Genomic DNA, 12,349 nt, shown 5'->3' on the forward strand with positions numbered 1-12,349 from the left:
GCAAACTTGATTTTGCCAATCTACAGTACATGTACATGTATCTGATAAGGCAAACCATTTTCTTTTCAAACATCTTTCACAACTCTTCTTACCACCTTGTCACTTCAAATGCGTGTACCGTACGGCGGCGTGCAGCGGAAGTTGCAAACTGACATGGCAACAGATCACAGCCATATACATTTTGAATAGTGTTACCTGCAAGACAGACGCGGCAGAGATACATTAGGCCATTTAGTTTTGTATGAATTTGAAATGAATGGTTTTGAAGATCAGTTGATTCGTTCAATCGCGTGATAGCGCTTGGCTGGGAAAAAACCCTGGACCCACTGACGCTCACCAGTACCAGGTTTGAGTCACGATACAGTACAGTACATTATTATTCTACAGGCTCTTTTCTACCCTGACTGAGGATTTTGCCCATCGTGTTTTTGTACCTTTGCCTCAATTATAATAAACATCATTGCCTGCACTTGTATCGTGCCTCTGGAGTCATTACAGTTTGTGTAGAAATTGCTGTAGGTCTAACTAAGAAAAACTAAATTTTCAGGTTACACAATACAATACTATTATCATTGCATTCACATGGACTCAATTCAACTTATTGAGTCATTTGTTGAAGACATTTTTCCAATATTTAAATTATAATTATAAGAAGGACTTGTTATGACAAGTCCTCTTGTGCCTCCTAGTGGTTGAGAAATAAAGTGCCCTATAATTAATAAATCAAATACGATTTGGTTGATGGTATTACTCGTCTAAACTCGTACATTATTGGATTGCATTAGTCACTAGAAACATTTTCTATGCTATTCTATGTTTTCTATGTCATCAATCGTCTTTAAAACTGGGTTGGTCTCTCTTATTGCAGCCTAAACTGGTTCCGTACGTATATTACAGGGAGAACATTCTATGTCCGTCTTGGAGATTATGTATCGGATGAGTATGATATATGTTTTGGTGTTGCACAAGTTGCCTTGGTCCCTTACTATTCTCACTGTATATGCTACCGCTACAATGTAAACTTCCAAAGCTATGCAGATGATACTCAATTATACATCTCTGTTGAACCAAATGATGCTATTTGCCCCATCACTAACTGTCTATCAGCTGTCAATAAATGGATGAACAGTAACTTTTTAAAGCTAAATGAGGACAAAACTGAAATCCTCTTACTTGGCCCCAAAGACAAACGCGCTATACTTTTTAACAGCCTTGGGAATCTAACTCCCTTGATGAAGTCAGAGGTTACAAGGCTTGGTGTTATCTTAGACTCTGATTTGAGTTTTAATTCCCATATAAGCAAGGTGACCATGACGGCCATTTTTCATCTGAGAAACATTGCCAAGGTGCGGCCGTATTTAACTCAGCGGGATGCTGAAAAACTGATTCATGCTTTTATTTCAAGTAGACTTCACTACTGTAATGCACTTTTTACTGGCCTCCCCAAGAAGTCTATAGACAGGCTCCAACTAATTCAAACCTCTGCTGCTAGGCTGCTGACAAAAACTAAGAGGAGAGAGCATATCACTCCAGTCTTAACTGCTCTGCACTGGCTCCCTGTATCTTTTACAATTGACTTCAAAGTCCTTCTACTCGTATTTAAAGCACTAAATGGTCTGGGACCATCCTACCTTACTGATTCACTGAGAATCTATATGCCCTCAAGAGCACTCAGGTCCTCTGCTGCTGGCTTATTGAAGGTTACTATCAAAACCCAAAAGAATGTTGGTGATGCGGCATTTATTAACTATGCCCCTAAACTGTGGAATACGGTACCTCAAGAAATCAGGGAAGCAAGCTCAGTAAACATCTTTAAGTGCCAGTATTTTTTCAATTTAGCTTTCAATTAGAATTTTATCTATGCTGCTATCTCTGCTGATTTTATTGTATTGATCAACTATCTATGGAACTAGATTGAGTGATGCTGCTTTTATTGTATTGATTCATTATGTTATAGTTGTTTTTAATCTGCTCTTGCACTGTATTAGACAGCACACATTGTACAGCATTGTACTGTATTGTAAAGGACATTGTTGATATTTGGTTGTTCTCGTTTTTTAATCTGTTCCTTTTTCTTTCTTTTGCGCAGTATTGTACAGCACTTTGAGTTGCATGTATGAAAGGTGCTATATAAATAAAAGCTTATTGTTATTATTATATTTCTTGTGGCTAATATTAATTGGTTTCAGCGGTTAAATGCAATGAGAATAGTCTACAGCTGTACTTACAAGACTATAGTCTAACAATTTTCAAACATTATTTTTTTTCTGGAAAGATATGGCCTATTTTAGGGTGAAGGTTTGTAGAATGCTCTCATTGAATGTGTTGTAATAATAACTGTTTTAACCTCCTATTTAAGATCTTTCAATTTTGTGGAATCACTTGGTATCAAAGGGGCAGTGTCATTCATGATAGCATTGATTATAGACTTTTCAAATGTGTACAAGTAGGCCCAGTATCATTAGTAATGATAGGCTATTTTTCCTGTTTTACGATCATTCATGTAAATTGATTAATCAACTTAAATATCATGCCATATCATGGTACACATGAGGTCACTGTAGTCCGATGTCCACTACTATGATGCAACATGACATGCCATTATGATGCCAAGATTTTTGGTTTGCACTTATTATTGCACTCTGCTCAGACTTAAACTTATCTGCAAATAAGGGTTTTACTATAACTATAACTGCATAGACAATGTCGGACGAAATGGGGATATTATTTAGCAAATTGCCCATAAAAAATTAACTAACTAGAAATTAAAGAAATCACAGGATATTACTATTATTTATACAGTATTTGACCTAATCCTTGAACATACATTGAATAAAAGAGTTCAATATAGTGTATTTTATGTTGATGGTTAGATATAATGCTGAAATAGACATAGACTGATTGGAACTATTAGGCTACTTTCACTAACATGGACTGATAAAGAGGAAACCTGTACCGGCATTAACATCCATGTAGCCTATGTTGCAATACTTTGATTTCAATCTTTGTATCATTCAGGTATTGAAGTATGGACTCCAGGAGAAAGGGGTGGAGGAGTTGATGAAGCCAGAGGTGATGAAGCCAGTGGCTTTGCCCAAGAAGCAGAAAAAAGAACAAGAGTGGCAAGGTATGATTACTAAAACCGACCCCTTACTTCATCCTTGTAACACTTAACCCCTGTGTCTGGGTCAGATCATGTGATGTAAACCTGTTTTATATTAGACTGTGTGTCCTGTCACAGGGCGACACACCCATCTGTAGGCCTGAGCCTAACATTTAGAGAACAAACCCTTTGCTGCCCCCTTCTGGCTGATCCAGTCTAAAGCTACTTTGACTTCACATAACAAGTTGACAATAATGGGAGATTTGAACTCTGTCTTGAAGGTCAAGAGTAAGACTAGTGGTAAGAGGGCCTCAGCTGAGAAGAGCACAAACACTGATGCAGGTGAGAGGGTTTTCTGTTGCTACATTTTCTGTTGTAACACTAACCCTAACACAGTTTGTAGACTTGTTTGAAAAAATGTATTTCAATGTATTTCTAATAATAACCGTTTTAACCTCCTATTTATGATCTTTTAATTTTGTGAAATCATTTGGTATCAAAGGGGCAGTGTCATTCATGATAACATGGACTATACACTTTTCAAATGTATATAAGCAGGTCCAGTATCATTATGAAAAATTACTTAAATTTTATCATATCTATGCTCCCTATGTTTCAATAGCACACCCTGCGTAATAACACAGTAAAACAAGTCAGAGCCAAGACCAAACAACTGATAATGTTCACTTGGAGAGTGATCCGTGATGGCATGAGACCCTGTAAGTTTACCTGTATGTTAGTTAAACAGTGAATCTAAATGATTATCTTCAGGCTGAACACCTGAACACCTCACATCACAGCCTCACAAACAATTTCTTCATCTCTTTTGAATGAATACAGGTGACCAAGGCTAAAATTGACATCACGTGTTGGAGGATAGTGAAACTGATCGGCATGGCTATAGAGATCCTCCTCCCAACTCTACAGTAGGGCTGAAAGAGACCAGGGATGCTGCAGCCTCCCAGAGTGAGTCAGGACACTCCTCCACCATGTCTCTGGAGGAACGAGAGGCCCAGTCCCAGTCCAGGGTGGTGAGGCTGCAGGAGAAGGACCTCCTAAATAGGGGCGGCAGCACCAAGTCCACCAAGTCGGGTGAAACCCCCCTAGTCCCCAGCCACCGATTGGGAGCAGGAGTCAGAGGAGGAACTGAGGAAGCTGGCCAGGGTGTTTTTCTTTTCCTCAGGGAGTTATGTTATGATCACAACCACACCTCAATGTAATCACTATTATGACCATAACAACACTAATCACTTTAAGTCAGGTGGTAAACCCACACAAAGCCATTGTTTCTTTTTTTAAGCGTAGTAACCCTAAATGTTTGTTACAGATTTTATCAATACAATTTTACAATGATTTTTTGTGAAATGTAAAATGTTTTGACCATTAGACAAACAGACAAAATACCAACAATCAGCAGAAAAAGTTACATGTCTTTGGAAGAGATCAATCTCTCTACACCAGAGTCAGACATGAGTCATTCCCTCAGGGATTGATAAAGTTTGATTAAATTGAACTGAATGTAATATTTGTGTTTGTTTTGATGTTCGAGACCTCGCTGCATGTGCCTACGGAGAATCTCCCCCCCTGGATGACCCACTCCTCTTTGGGATCACCAAGGACACCATCCTCCAATCACTGGGCACCAGCTCTTATAGCTCATCTGATTGGACCAGAGCTCTGGTTAGAGACGTCCTAAAGCAGGTGAACTCTGACGTGTCCTTGATAATATCATTATCAAGATCAGGTCGGTCCACCCCGATAGCCTGCGATAGAGACAACTCCATGTACACAGCTAGGAGGATGATGCACGTGGTGTACACCAGCTCCAGGAGTTTGGGATCACCAGACCAGAGGTGCCAAAGGTCAAGGTCATGATGTATAACGCCAACCTGGGACCAATGATAGCGGATGTGATGACTGCTATTGTGGAGACGGTCGAGTCATGCAGCACAGACAATCAGGGGGGCATGCAGGGAGCGGCTGACATGCTCAGACAGTTGGCAGAGAAAATCAAGATGTTCGGCTCTAGTCATTCTGATCAGGAGGGCTCCTCTGCTAGAGCAGAGCGCAACTATGTGTCCTCCTCTGGCGGACAACCCCTCGGCATTATTACAAATGAGAAGTTTCACTCCAAAGCCACCAAGGCTGTGGGTGCGATTCTGTGTGTCTCCCAAGGCAGTCGTTAGTGGACTGTCAAATGAGAACCTTCAGAGGCAGGCTACTGAGAATATAAGAGACGTTCTAATGGGATCAGTGAGATGCTCTCCCAGCTTGGTCAGATCTTCCCACCACTCTTGGTCAATTAAGAGTGGGGTTAGCGAGTGTGATTTCTATGAAGACAGCATTAGAAAGTTACAGTTGTACAATTTCAAGTTGTAAAAACGACTCAAATTGTTTTTACAGTGATTTTTCAGTTATGGCAGTTGCTCCACGACAATTCACATTTTCTGTTTCAAACGCACACCAGGACACAATTTTAATTGGCTGTTTCTATGTAACATTATCAAATTTTATTAGCTGTTGTGATGTAGTTCATGATGTTGGAATCATTATTATTATTTTATTTATTTATTTTCATTATTATATAATTTTTTTATGTGTGAAATACGTGTTTGATGCATATATAAAGATGTATACATTTACAATACATGTTTCCTTTATCAGGTGGATTACATGAGGTAAATTGCACGTGTAATATGAACAAACTGTCTTTCTCTCATTCTCTGTGTAGTATTTCTGAGCTCACTGTTGACTGCATTTATGGGACTTGGTCCCCTGTGTTCTATAGATAGAATTCACAGCTTGTCTTTTCTCCAAGAGCTTATTATTAATATTATTGTTATTATATATCTAAATATATCTATGTTATTGTCTGGTTGATAATGATTCACTTTAATCATGAATGTCGAATGGCGTGAGTGCAGTTTTTATGTTGGTTTCCGTGTTTTCAAGATTGTTTGTATTCCTTGCAAATTGGTGGATGTCTCCTGGCTTGTATGTTTCTTTGTGACGTAGAGTTATTCAGATATTTGTCACCAACCACGGCAAGCTCGAATTGGAGTAAGTAAGTGTTATGCAAGACTGCATAACACTTACTTATCAACCCCCGCAAAGCAACAGGCCCAGACAACATTCCAGGCCGTGTGCTGAGGGACTGTGCAGAGGAGCTTAAGGATGTCTTCACGGACATCTTTAACACTTCTTTGAGTCAAGCTGCTGTCCCATCACATTTCAAGACCTCCATCATCATACCTGTGCCAAAGAAATCCGTTCCATCCTGCACTATCGCCCTGTAGCACTGACCCCCATCATCATGAAGTGCTTTGAACGGCTAGTCATGTCTCACATCAAGTCCATCCTCCCCCCCACCCTGGACCCCTTTCAGTTTGCATACCGAGCAAAACGTTCCACAGAGGACGCAATCTGCTCTGCTCTCCACCCAGCCCTCACCCACCTGGAAAAAGCAGACTCATATGTGAGAATGCTTTTCATAGACTTTAGCTCAGCATTTAACACCATAATCCCACAACAACTGATCTGTAAACTGGACCAGCTAGGGCTCAACACCTCCCTCTGCAACTGGCTGCTGGACCTCCTCAGTGAGAGACCACAAGCAGTACGAGTCGGCAACAACACCTCGAGCAGCATCACACTCAGCACAGGGGCCCCCCAAGGCTGTGTGCTCAGTCCCCTGCTCTTCACCCTGCTGACTCATGACTGCACACCAACCTACAGCACCAATCACATGGTGAAGTTTGCGGACAACACAACTCTGGTGGGTCTCATCTCCAAGAACGACAAGACCGACTACAGGAAGGAGGTCAACCTTCTGACCATGTGGTGCAGAGACAACAACCTCCTGCTGAATGTCAGCAAAATTAAGGAGATTGTGGTCAACTTCCGGAGAGGCCACACCGAACACCCACCACTGACCATCGATGGTGCTGCTGTGGAGAGAGCGAGCAGCACCAAATTCCTGGGGGTGCACATCAGCGAGGACCTCTCCTGGACTACCAACACTGCATCACTGGCGAAGACAGCCCAGCGGCGCCTCTACTTCCTCCGCAAGCTGAAGCGAGCGAAAGCTCCCACACCAATCCTGACAACATTCTACCGAGGCACCATTGAAAGCATCCTGTCCAGCTGCATCACTGTGTGGGGCGGTAGCTGCACCGAACACAGCAGGAAAGCACTGCAACGCATAGTGAACACAGCTGGCAAGATCATTGGTGCCCCACTCCCTTCCCTGCAAGAGACTTACTCCACCCGCCTCACCCGAAAAGCTACCTCGATTGTGAGCGACGCAAGCCACCCCGCACACAGTCTGTTCAGCCTCCTGCCTTCTGGAAGAAGATATAGGAGCCTCCGTGCCCACACCACCAGACTCACGAAAAGCTTCATACCCCAAGCTGTCAGGAAGCTATATTCTCTCCCCTCACTCCCCCCAGCCACATCCTCCAGGCTGTCAGGAAGCTGAACCCCCTCCCCCTCCCAACCCTTCAGCCCCCCCCCCCCCTAAAAACACTACGGACTCTGGACAATCTACTATTCTATTGTTATAATCTACTATTGCACTATTATTTGGACACAGAATACACAGTATTTGGTTGCTATTTACTGTCTTTACTGACTGTTCTTTTTGCACTGTTTAAATTATTTTTATTGAATGTTTTTCTTTTAGTATGTCATGTCTTATCTGTTGTGCCTGGGCACTTTATCTGTCTCACCGTGGGAGAGTGAGAAACGTCCTCTCGATTCCTTTGTATGTCTTGACATGTGAAGAATTGACATTAAAGCCATTTTGACCTTTGACTTTTGACTTTGACTGCCTGGAATTACCTGGTGCCATAAGCTTTTCACAACTTCCAACAGTAGAGTACACTAATGTATCTTTTTAACAACTAAAACTACAGTATATCATAGTCCATACTGGGCTGTGTCAACGATGAACCCAGCTTCATTTACTCCAGACGGGTTGCTTCCCATCGTTTTGGCATAAATGGCAGGAGATAGTAGTCAACTATAGCCTAGTTGTTAAACAAAATCCTTCCTATGATATCATGTTTCATGGACTATCTGAGTGAATTGTGAGTTGGTGTTGATGACAAACTGCTTTTATTTTCAATGGACAAAAGCTCTCATTTGAGTGAGGGTGCTGCAGTCACTTTTTAGCATGAATGACTGGCTGATATATTAAGCATTACATTTGGGATATAGTGTAAGATGGATACATTTACAACACACTGTTGGCCTACATGGCGTAAATTGCATGTACAAACTGTCTTTCTCTTGTTCTCGATGTTGTGTTTCTGAGCTCACCGTTGACTGCATGTATGGGACTTAGTCCCCTGTGTTCCATATATTTTGCAACTTGTCTTTTCTATAATAGCCCATATTATTATTATTATTATTATTATTATTATTATTATTATTATTATTATTAGGTGGGCTTGTTTCAGCAAGTCCAACTATTGTTCTTCAAAAACGTATTATTAGGTGGACTTGCTATTGTTCTTAACATACTTATTAGTGGGCTTGCTTGAGCAAGACCAACTATTGTTATTGCTCATACTTATTCTTGCTATTCAAATTCTTCCGATTTTCCAGGTATGCTATTCCTCCTACAGCTTTTAAGCACGGTCTAACTTGAGTTGCTTACATTTATATTTTTCAAACTCATTATACTTTTTAAAATATTCAGCTTTTTGTAACTCAAAAACTCCTATCTTTTAACATAGTGAAATGCGTGACTGTTGTTGCTAGGCTACCTGATGCCGTGCCTTAGCTGGCAAGGTAGCTAGCAACAATTAGCGATTATGCTAACACGAACTTCGTAGGCATTTCTATGCTAGTAACAGAGTAGCTTGCTCGTACAAGAACATGAACAATTTTTTTTAATACAAAAATAGTTTATATTTATTTCAGAAACTGTAGTTTAAGATATCTTCATTTTCCAGTGAAGTAGCTGCCATCTTTGCTGTGACATTTTGTTTGTCCCGCCCGTTGGTCACTTTGATTGTTTTCTTGGCCCAAAGAACTACTACATCTTACTACCTTTGGCCGATGAGACCACAAATAATGTGTCCGTCAATAGTGACGTCTGCTATTCAATACATCCATTTTGTTTCATACCATTTATACTTTTTGCGCTGTACGGCATTTTGGCTGAAATCCATTTCATTCCTATGGCCATTTGATCTGAATGGGGACATTTAAAAATATTTACACTTTTTCATATGTTAAGCTTGACACCTCAATTAAACTTTACAATGTGTAGACTGACTAACTTTCATTCAGAGTTTTGATACTATCTAGACTTTTTAAGTTTCATAAACAAACAACGGTTTCTATGAGGATCAATGGTTTCCTATGATACATTCTATCTATACCTCCCCACTCTATTCTTCTGATTTTTCAGGTATTGCTACTCCCCCTACAGCTTTTAAGCTCGGTCTAACTTGAGTTGCTTACATTTATATTTTTCAAACTCATCATACTTTTTACACTATTCAGCTTTTTGTAACTCAAAAACTCCTATATTTTAATGTGATACAGTAGGTCGGCGTTTAGAAAGTCCCCACTGGTGTGACGATGTCACGGAAGTCCCCAGTGAGGTGTGGGGGGGGGGGGGGGGGAGGGGGGGGGTGCAGGGGTTGGTAGGTTGTCACCTAGGTGCAGAGTTGGAGTTCAGTAGGGTGACAGCCGCAGGGAAGAAGCTTCCTCTGAACCTGCTGGTTCGGGTGTGGAGAGACCTGTAGCGCCTCACAGAGGGGAGTGGGGTGAACAGTCTATGATTGGGGTGAGAAATGTCCTTGACGATGCTGCGTGCCTTACGCAAGCATCGTTTGCCCTGGACAGCCTCAATGGAGGGGAGTGAGGAACTGGTGATGCGTTGGGCAGTTTTCACCACCCTCTGCAGTGCTATCCGGTCAGATGCAGAGCAGTTTCCATACCATACTGTGACACAGTTGGTGAGGATGCTCTCGATGGTGCAGTGGTAGAAGTTCACTAGGATCTGAGGAGACAGATGGACCTTCTTTAGTCTCCTCAGGAAGAAGAGACGCTGGTGAGCCTTCTTGATCAGGGTAGAGGTGTTGAGGGTCCAGGAGAGATCCTCAGAGATGTGGACACCCAGAAACTTGAAGCTGGTGACTCGCTCCACCTCAGTCCCGTTGATGAGGATGGGGGTGTGTGTGCCAGCTTTTGACTTCCTGAAGTCCACAATGAGCTCTTTGGTCTTCCTGGTGTTGAGAGCCAGGTCGTTGCACCACACTGTTAGGTGCTGGACCTCCTCCCTGTAGGCCGACTCATCGTTGTTGCTGATGAGACCAATCACCGTTGTGTCGTCTGCGAACTTAACAATGTTGTTTGAGCCATGTACAGGTGTGCAGTCGTAGGTGAAGAGGGTGTAAAGGAGGGGGCTCAGCACACAGCCTTGTGGAACGCCGGTGTTCAGGGTGAGGGTTGAGGAGGTGTGGTTGTGTAGCCTAACAGACTGTGGCCTGTTGGTTAGGAAGTCCAGAATCCAGTTGCAGAGGGAGGAGTTGATGCCACCTAGGTGCAGAGTTTGGTGATCAGTTTGGAGGGGATGATGGTGTTGAAAGCTGAACTGAAGTCAATGAACAGCATTCTCACATAGGTGTTGTTATTGTCGAGGTGGGACAGGGCGGAGTGAAGTGCTGTTGAGATGGCATCCTCTGTACTCCTGTTCTGCCGGTAGGCGAATTGGAAGGGGTCCAGTGTGGGTGGTAAACAGGTCTTGAGTTGAGCTAGGACCAGCCTCTCGAAGCACTTCATGATGAAGGGCGTGAGTGCCATGGGGCGGAAGTCATTAAGGCTCGTTGCAGTGGAGTGTTTTGGCACCGGCATGATGGAGGTGGTTTTGAAGCACGCGGGGACAGCTGCTTGGGCTAGGGACAGGTTGAATATGTCAGTCCAAACCTCAGCTGCACAGCACAGGCCCTGAGGACGCGTCCGGGGATGCCATCAGGACCAGCAGCCTTACGTGCATTAGTCCTGCTCAGTGCCGCACACACGTCGGTGGGAGATAGAGTGAGGGGCTGGTGATCTGCAGGGAGCACAGCCTTGATGGCCACCTCCTTGTTGTCCCTGTCAAAGCGGCCATAGAAGTGGTTCAGCTCATCAGGCAAGGAGGCGTCGATGGAGGGAGGGGAGGTGTTAGTGGGTTTGTAGTCTGTGATGGCCTGGATGCCTTGCCACATGCGTCGGGGGTCAGAGTTGTTCTTGAAGTGATCCTCGATCCTTAGTTTGTGGTTGTGCTTGGCCTTTTTGATGCCCCTCTGCAGGTTAGCCGTGGATGAGCTATAGGCCCGAGCATCCCCTGATCTGAAGGCAATGTCGCGTGCCTTCAGCAGGAGTCTGCCTTCAGCATATCTAGTCTAGTTAATATGATCAATATTATTTGACAATTCATGCGTTTCGTTGAAAATTTCAGACAGTCATACTTTGAGCTTATAATTTTATTGTTAAAATTATTGAGGCAACGTCTTCTGTCTTCGTTGTGCGTGCATGGCGTGCGTGTGTGTGTGTGTGTCACACTATTCTGTCATTACAGTATTGTTGATGTTATGTCTATGTTATTTAATGTTTGTGGTGGTTAAAGGGCTATTTTAACTTTTGATGGGTAGTGTATCAGTAAACTGAATAGGGTATTGTGCTCTTGCTCTGTTTTTTGAATAGGTGGAGAGAGTAGCAGTGCAAATGTGTTGCTCGTTAGGCATGAGCCTTTGGAGAGAGAGATGGGTCTAAAACCCAGTGCAATGATGACAGGGGAAAGTGACAGTGAAAGAAGAGAACCATTTGAATATTTTTCCTGCCCTCTATCCAAAGATTTTGAATTATTTTTCAACTACCACCCACAACAAACCCCTCTAAACCCCCCCCCCAAAAAAAAAGAAAAAAAAACCATTCCCAAAGTGTTCCACTCAAAAGATGGCACAAGCAGAAAGTGGCTGTCCTACAATGATGCAAACCCTATTCTGCTCAGTGTGTCTTGCATTCGGAAAATCTGACAGTGACAGTGTATTCACCAAAGGAGGCATGCAGGCATGGAAACATGTCCATCAGAGAATAGAGGAGCATGAGCAAAGCAAGGCCCATAGACAGACAGAGTGCAGAAGCCTATTTCCTCAGAGCTAAAAACGCAGACATTAGTAGCCTCCTGAATGAAAAACAAGTCTCAGCAGATCGAGAACAGGTCAGGAAGAAGAGGCAGGTTATGGAACG

The sequence above is a fragment of the Argentina silus genome, assembly GCF_951799395.1.
Source record: "Argentina silus genome assembly, chromosome: X".
In the NCBI taxonomy this organism is placed as follows: Eukaryota; Metazoa; Chordata; class Actinopteri; order Argentiniformes; family Argentinidae; genus Argentina; species Argentina silus.